This window comes from Sorghum bicolor, chromosome 8 (assembly GCF_000003195.3).
Source record: "Sorghum bicolor cultivar BTx623 chromosome 8, Sorghum_bicolor_NCBIv3, whole genome shotgun sequence".
Classification (NCBI taxonomy): domain Eukaryota; kingdom Viridiplantae; phylum Streptophyta; class Magnoliopsida; order Poales; family Poaceae; genus Sorghum; species Sorghum bicolor.
In genome coordinates, this window is record NC_012877.2 from 53,461,948 (window position 1) to 53,471,344 (window position 9,397).

Consider the following 9,397-nt stretch of genomic DNA (forward strand, 5'->3'; position numbering starts at 1 on the left):
CTTCTCTCAGTTTGGGTGGTATGTGGTTGATAACCATTGATTTTTCAAGTTCCTGCATGCCACAGTATGGAGTCCATGGGAATGATGCAGTCAGATTTAGGCTTCATACTCTGCGCTTCTTCACAAAATGTGTTTGACACACATATAGCAGGCTACAATTATCATATAAAGCTACCCTTAAAGTCGGACCCTTATAGGGGCTATACAATTTGTTCTTAAACCATACTATATTCATGATTTTAGAATGTGTACGTCCTAATCACAATTTGAATTAGTCAAATGTGCGCTGCTAAATATAATTGGAATTTGTTTTTGCTCCAGCTTGCTTGCCTGAACAAACATTCTCATAACTTTTAATTCCGACATGTTCGATCTCTTACAGAGTTACAGTTTGTACTCCTACATGGGCCCAGATTTCATCTTGAGTGCAGATGGTTATATGGTCACCCCTCATGACGCACGAGATTCAGTGGCATTCCACATGCTGATTCGACTTCAACAAAAGGCAAGGGAAGACTAGGAGTGCAGCATGTCTCGAGACAACCCCTGATGCTGCATCCCTGCTGATACAAATCATCATGATCATTTGACTATAACGAAGACATTCAGATTATTTAGTGCAGCATTGTTGCAAACAGAGGCATTAAGCACGCTTGTGTGTTCATGGCATGTCCATGTGTGGATTTCATCGTTTTTGTGACTTGTAGACGAAGCAGCATAGGCATATGTAACTTGATCTGGATAGCTACAACATCGTCGGTTGATTTGCTACATGTTGTTGTTGTCTCTAGCACTGTTGTATGGCATGCAGGCAGGCTTCTAGTTGTGGTCGCAAGTTTTGTTCGTAATGTAGTCTCAGTCATGCTCTTGTTCTAGTTTATGTTGGTGCTTCTGCGTTTCTTTTCATGTTTTTTCTCAGTGGTTTATCATTAGTGCTATGGTGAGTGTAGGCTCACCAATGTATTGTGATAGCTTTCCTCAAAAATTAAGTGCCCAAGCATGGTTTTGAAAAAAAATGCCATCCACAAAAGGTCAAGCAAGAATGTAGTACCATTAAATTCATTTTGCTTCATTATAAACCATTTGAGGTGTTCATATTTTAAGGGTGTTGGTGATAAATTTCTCGTCCTTTCCACATGCATCATCTTTGCAGTGCGTGATATATCATACCTACGCTTAATCTCTTGTAGACATTAAACTAGATACAGAAGCTATAATATTCATTTATAAATAAACGAGTCCAAAAAAAAGATCGAAAAACAGCTATAATAGGCCACATTTATTTAATGGGGAAACAATATATGTTGGCACAACATGTCCATATAAATTTGCTAACCGGCCGGGAAGCAACTCACGCCAATCATATCTTTGCTATTTCCATGATCGATAAAAACTAGAGCAGAGAGTTCAAGGATGCAGGAGATTGTGGGACTCGTGGCAACTAGAGATTTGATTGCTTTGGTTGGAATGGGTGAACTCAATAACTAAAACTATCGCCAACAATAACACACAAAATACAAGACTCATTCAACATTTAGATAGTGCAACAAGCAAAAGGGTTCAATACCCATTCGAGATATTCTCCAACAACAAAACCCAAAAGAGAATCCTTTCTGCACATGGCTTTCCAAAATAGAGGATAGTCATATTTAGGTTGTGCCTCTAGGCAACCTAAAATTGGTCTGTATAGGTACTCTGTTGGAAGCTAATTTTAGGTCTCCTGCTACCCATGTTGGGTTTAGGTGCTCATATATGGGTCACTTGTTGGAGACAGTCTAAAGAAGTGCAGTTAATTTTCTTCATCTTATCCTTCTTGTCTTGTTACCTAACCAACAAACAAGCCAACCAATGGTTAAGGGGATGTTGGTTTGCGGGTAGGCCCGCATCACTTGCATCCTAACTTGGGGCATTCGGAATCCTTGACTTCTACAAGCTGATCCATAACATCGTTTCACTTAGTGTTGATATCACACAGCCGCCGGTGAACATGCCACTCCTTTCCTTCCACAACCCGTTGCTAGCTGATGGCGCTTGGGAAGAAGGTGCTGGGTAGCAAGAAGATGCCTTCCCACCCTACGGTTCTTCCACCAGATCCTGTGGCAAGACCCCCCTCCCACGAGCAAGATGATGGCGCCACGGAAGAAGACTCTCGATAGCAGGAACACGCCTCCCCCCCCCTTCTAAGGTCCTTCCAGATCACGCGGCCGCTATGGAGATCCTAGGTCCTTCCAGATCACGCGGCCGCTATGGAGATCCTTCTCTGGACGCGTCACTAATTAGTATTTCTGGCATAGTGCTGGTTTGCGGCTGCAGCCACTTGCCCCCTCAGTTGTTTCCTCCAAATAGGGAACCATAGTACCTACCATCAAGTAACCAGGACAACTATGACGGGAGGAAGTGGGATCACGGGAGGCCGCAAACTTCCAATGATGTGACTTTTCGGTTTCATCTTTTTGTGAAACTTCATTTTCTTGATTTAATGAAACCCAAATGGTATTCTTAACATTGAATGGAGCTGATTAAAATTGTTCCCCGATAATAACTTGGCCTAGAAGTACTACAATTTGATGCTTGCCCATGGTTACAACTGTAACTCCAAGAGAAAAAAATCTCCAGCAAGTCAATCTCTAGTAGCTCTAAGCATACATTTTCACTGTGGTCAGAGACAGTAAACTTGTAGCAGCAGTGGCCACCCTTTCTTCCATCAGGCAATTGATGATGGAACAAGGGAGGGAGGCACCTCATGGCATCAGTCTTGGCCGCCAGCTCATCCCTATCTCCCAGCATGTGCCACCAGGTTCCAAGAACCTTGCCAAAAATATGATTTTTCTGTGTACTCTACAACTTTTGAGCCACGAGGTCCAAACAACATTGCCACCAGTTATGAATTGTTTTTATTCTACAACTTTGCAGCGTTTGTTTTTGTTTGACTTGATTTAGAAAACTTATGATTTTTTTTGTGTTACTAGTCTTTTTAGAAGCAGGTGATATTACCAAACATGGATGAAATATAATTTTCAGAGGCGGTTAATGTTAGTAACCAATGGAGGGCAATTTTATGAGCATACAGCCACCGTAGAAATTGATTGCCGAGGACGGTCTATCTCTGGAACCATTTATAGAGGAGTTTTTTTTTATCGTCACAGCCTAAAGAAAAAATATCTCTAAAAATTGCCTCACGGGTTGAACGGCTGAGTCCTCAGAAACTATTAAATTTTCTACTGAATGGAAATTACTGTGCATACAACTTCTTTTTACAAACATACGTTGGCACATGTTTCTTTGAGAGGACAAGAACACATTGAATATATATATACAACCTTAACGACCAACCTCAAGCTCATTACAAACAGGACATTTTGCTGCTACCAAAATAAATCTGACACAACTTATTAAATTCACTGCAAGACCATCAGCGATGTGAGAATTCCAAAACCATGCGCTGTCAATCCATCCATTGATCCCTTCCTCCATTATGGGCTCTATATATAACTTGTTGAGCCATTGCTGCTGTTGTTGGAATACAGGAAGATTTTGCATGTAATAAAATTTTCCTTTCATTATATATTGCTTATGGGTTTGTGGCATGTAAATTGCTGGCTAAGCTAAGTCAACCTCTTTCCCCTTCTATTGGCTTAATATGCAAAAAAAATCCTATAAAAACCTTTGTTAGCGTTGGTCAACTTGCCATCAGCATCCATGTCTTCATCCACAATGCAAAACCCTTTTGTTGTATTTAAACCTTTTTACGATTTTATGGGTCCTATCCCTTTCAGCTTATTCCATTTTCTAAAATCCCATATGGAAAACATCCAAATAAAAACACTCGCATCATGTCTTTGAAACATCAAGCCTAGGGATTAACCATAGTTTTTCTTTCATTTGCAGAACTGTACTGTAAATGAATGAATGAGTGATTGACTACATGGACTTGAGATTCAATTCCCCAAATAGAATAGAAATGAAAAGCATTCTACCAAATTTGCGATGAAAACTAACATCGAACAATGCAAACTAACATCAACTGCTATAAGTTGCAAAATATATGTTTTCTTTTAGCCATCACCTTTTCCTTTGCATCCACATTCAGTTCTTGTTCACTCCTTGATCCATGTTCACAGGAATCACAATGCCATGGCTGTTTTTTTTTGTTTTTTTTAGGAAACTGGAGGGGGCATATATATATACTTCATACAGGAGTTCCCATCAGGTTTTTAAACTTTGTGATGTCGGGTATCTAGAGGACGCCATGGACCAGACGACACGTGGGTGCTGTTAATGGATGGGTAGCAAATATCCAGAAAGGACAGACTTCACTATAAAAGGGCTCCTAACAGGAGAACATGCATGAAACAACAGAAGATGCATGCATGGCCGCGTGGATGGGCTGCTTTCAGCAGGAAGAAACACGGCTATAGAGAGGAGCAGATAGAAATAGGAGGCACGAGGAATCATACAGAAAGGAATATATTGACAAGAAGATGCGCCCTGGATAATTTTCCTTATTAATTAGGATTCCAAATAAGATCCACCCAGCAGGTTTGCTGTTTCTGTTGTCGGTGTGCCACTGGCTGTGCTGGCTAGTTGCAGGGTTGCCTTCTATATATACAGTAGTCGCCTAGAGATAGGTCGACTCCTCGTACCTGCTTGCATGTCCATTCTTTCCTGGTCCCTGCAGGTTATCTCTAGTTCCCTAAGCAACAAGGCAACGACCCCAGTGTTGAATAATTCATTCATGTAATACTGTGTCTCTTGTATTTCTCAGTGTTAGTCCACAAACAACTTAGGACATGTATACAACACGTCTCTCATATTTCTTTGTTTCAATAGCGCTGTCATATGTGCACCAAATCATAATAGGACTGCATTAGCTTACTTCAAAAATTTATAGTTTTTTAGCTGATACATAACCTACAAAAATGTCACAACTGAAACACTAAAGCGATTTTAACTCCCTAATAGAAGTTTTGTTGGTGTTAAAACTTTTACTGTAGTGTCACACACTGATGACGAACTTGTTTAAATCTTGTTGGATATACTGAGTACTAACAATTTTGTACAAAAATACACTAATGGTTCCACAAAATAAAATAGACAATGAGAATTCAAGATGTAACAAGTGTTTTATCACTAGGAGGGTTCCACAAGGGTTGCCTTCTCTCACCATATTCGTGCCCCTTGCTCTCCATCATTTCTTCTTCCTAAAATCCTGCTCCCGTGCAGTGCAGCCCAGCATGAATGCATTCCCCATGGAAGCCAACTTCCAATTTCAAAGAGTATGAAATCGTCTACAAGCCATGCTCATGAAGCTCCAAGTCAGTTTGGCAGCAGTGGAGGCTCGAGGACTCAAATCATCGGCAGCCTAGGCACACTAGTACAGTGCTCGAAGCCAGCGGTGGAACATATCTTTTATAGGCGGTTTCAATTAAAGACGCCTATGGAAAGACATTGGCTTACCCGACTAAAAAACCGCTAAATCAATTTTTACTGGCAGTTTTCTAACAAAACTTCCTATAGAAATCATATATTTCTACAGGTGGTTCTCCTAAGAAACCGCCTGTAAAAATCATATTTCTACAGGTGATTTCTTAAAAACCGCCTGTACAAATAATTTGAATTTGAATTTTTTGAGCTTTTTAAATGACCTCGTTTGAAAAAACCGTCAAAATGAAAGTTGTAGATCTTGAAAAGTTATCAAACTTTGTTTGATAATTTTTCATTTGAAATCGTCTTGTCATCGAAAACTACGTTTAAATTTCTCAAATTTGAAATTCAAATTTTATAAATGACCTCGGATGGAGAAACTACCAACATAAAAGTTATAGATCTTAAAAAGTTGTAAAACTTTATAGTTGATGATTTTTCCATTTGAATCTGTTTTGGACCTAAAGTAATCAATGTATACTTGATTTAGGATAATATGTGGGGAACTAAACTCTAATATAGACACAACTAAGTGATCGGTGGAGTGGTACACGAGGCTACACGCGAGGGTGAGGTCTCAGGTTCGAATCCCATCGGCCGCGTAGCACGCGATTCTACGTGACCTGCCAGTGGGCCTTTCCCAAGATTAAAATCTTTTAATTTCTTATTTTCAAAAGCCGATTTCATATTTTCTAAAAAAAATTTCCACAGGTGGTTGACATAACTGAACCGCTTGCAAAGAGCATGCGAGGATGTGTGCATGAGCAATTGAATTGGAAGCAAGCATGGGCGATGAATTTGGTCGGCTACGAGATGAGTACGGTGGTGGGCTGAGAACAGACAAAGGGAGGAGTGGCAGTGGCTTGGCGACTTAACAGTGTGAGCAAAGCTTCTGGGCGTTGCCACCACCAGCATGGGCTCGCCAGGCAGGCAGCTGCGTGCAGCTCATGCGCAAGGCAGTGCTAAGGTGGTGGTGGTCACGACGGCGAGCAGCCGAGCAGGCAGCTGATGGTTAAGAGTTGAAGCTTCATCTTCTCTCCCCCTTTTCTCAAGATTTTCAAAAGAACATGATGATCAGGTTCAAGCAAACATGTCTCTGAGCTTAACAAACTTGCTTAAAGGATCGACATGAAAATCTTGATAGATTGGAAGATTTTAGATTTTAAAAGAGATACTTGAAACTGAAAACCAAACTTTCAGTTAGCGTTTTAAAATTATTTTCAGTTAGCATCTTTGATCAATTAATTAGTGGTCAACCATCTATCCAAAATAACAATCAAATGCACCATCTATCAACAGGAGGGGTGGCTCCCTACTGAAATTTATTTAAGTATGTGTGGTGGAGATGACACTACAATGAGTCAAATCTAGATATCAAGTTTGCAGAGGCCTGTCACACTGTTGACCATCTGATGTCTAAGCGACTAGCAGATCTAATTGAATGAGACAAGCAGTACTTTCTTTGTAACATGATTAATCTGTGCCATGATTCTGCTTTTGTGTGCCAAGACAACCACTCTGATGAGCACAATACTTATGCTTTGGGGATAGCCTTGTGTATGCCTTGGTACCCTCGATGGCCTCGTGCACATTCTTCGTATTTCACCTGTAACCTATCCTGATCCGGATTACTCTAATAATTCTGACATCTTCCGTTCATAGAGAGTTGAGTTCAGAGTGGTAGTGCCTCTTACAGTAGCCTGCACAGATTTGCAACCTTGTAACTTGGAATATCAATCTTTTTTCTGCTGTATATATACTAGTGCTATTCTAGGTGTAGAGTACTATTTCGATAGCTTTGATCCTCTCTTGCACGATACTTTCCAGAAAAGAAAACCCAAATTTATGATGCCTCACAAGGTCTGGTATCCCCCAACTCTACTCAAGGTGGTTAAGAAGCAAGGCATTCAAGTCCAAGAAATTGAGAGCGCGGTGACTACCTGACCAACCTGAAGTTGACTAAAAAGAAGGGCCGGGGCGATTGTCAATGTCTCAGCTCAGGAGCAGAATGCTCTGGCAACTTTACGGTTTTTTGGGGTTGATAGTGGAAAAATCCACAGATAAGTCATCCTTACTGGGGAGGCGGCGAGTTAGTAGCTGTAGGCGGCAAAGCAACTTTGTTACCTATTCTATTAGGAACCGCAGATTTTTTAGTCCATCACATTCACGCATTTACCATCCATGTGACTGTATTAATACTTTTGACAGGTGTTTTATTTGCTTGCAGTTCCCGTCTGATACCTGATAAAGCAAATCTTGGCTTTCGCTTCCCTTGCGCCGGACCTGGGCAAGGGGGAACATGTCAAGTATCCGCTCCGGATCATGTTTTCTTGGGTCTATTTCAGGGTCCTGGGTGTAGTCATAAATGGTACTGAACGTTGTTCGTACTGCTCAGTATTTTTTCTGCTTAGTTTTGACTTACACCTAGGGTGTAGAATAGCACTACCGTATATATAACTTGTATGCACAAATTATAGACTAGCTTGCACGTAGACATATATCAAGCTTTTACATGTGCTTTCGACTTGGTGATCACCCTAGCCAAGCTTGGTGAAGTTGAAAGCTTAGTAGACGATGGTATGGGCACCTTCATAAGCTACAGTTACTCTTATATTGGACTGTCTATTCACGAGAGTGAGACTAGACTTCTGGGATGATTACCTCTTGTATAAATGTTGTAACTTACGTTTGCTATTGAATCACAGTCCTTAATATAAAGTTGTTTTATGCAAATCTGGTTTATGATCTCCATGTTATATAATTTTCGATGGTAGGGGTTCACAAAGTGATAATCTACAACTTGATCCTGTGGTTAAAACTGGCAAGAGGAGGTTGCTAGCTCCAATTTAATGATGAGAAAGAGATATATGAGAAGAAATTAATAGACATACCTAAGAAAAGATAGAGATATAGAGAAGAAATAGAGGAAGTGATAGACAAAGAGAGACGATAGGGATAGGTATATAGAGAAGAAAAGATATAGAAATAGATAGCAAAATAAACTAAATTAATGTATTTTCATGTCGTATTGGTCTCTCTCTCTATATATGTCATTTAACAACTCAAGGCATGATGGTGTAAGGATTAGGTCAGATGATTGACGGCAAAACATGAATATGACTGACTGGTGCAAAGCCTTGGTACTTACATTGCCTCTCTTTATATTCCTTGCACAATGTAAGTTTCTCATCCGCAGCAACTCGTTACCTTCAAATTGGTTATTGATATGCATATATATACTACATCCTCATTTACACATAATCTATCTCAGGTCGTCCTCATGAGGACATCCATGTTGGAAGTGCAAGGGGGCGAGCTGCTTTGAGCCTACTCGGAGATCGAGAAACATGTTTCTTGAAGCACCAAAATAATAGAGTTGTCTACTGCTGCCGTCAACACCCAACTACATGTTATGAAACATTTCAGTGGTGTCTGGCCGTATGCTACAATCATAATTGCAAGTGGTCAACTGCCCATCCCGCCAATGATGCCTAATCTGTGCAATCTTCTCAAGGCCATATGACGATGGTCTTAAAACCATCATTGTTAACATAAATAATGTACTCCAGAATGATTGGTACTATTAAGGGAAAGTTCTATGCTTGTCCATTGTTTTAATTTGTTTCATCATTGTCCACTTTAGATTTTCCCTTATTACAATTGTCATGCAGAAAATATTAATGATACTAATTGGAGATCTCCATCAAATGTTCCATGTTAGTCTCATAGACCCACTAGGAAAAAAAGAATTCTAAAAATTCTGACAATGACTAGAACATTCTAACCTTAATTCAGTAGACTAATGGTCATCATCCAAAAACATGTTTGTACCGTTGTAAACATACATAAAGCAACCTCTAAGTTTATTACCCATGTCTATCATTTTGTAGGCTAATCTATGGGGAACAAACCCGCCTGACATGTAAATTTTGTGAACAATAATGTTGCCACCACTTTATCGGATGAAGAAATG

General features: G+C 40.1%; 1 long non-coding RNA gene across 1 annotated transcript; it reads left to right on the top strand.

The window, feature by feature from the left end:
• LOC110429588 lies at positions 8,506-9,042 on the top strand. Its single transcript, XR_002446688.1, has 2 exons — positions 8,506-8,601; positions 8,696-9,042. It is a non-coding gene; the product is annotated as an uncharacterized LOC110429588 (long non-coding RNA).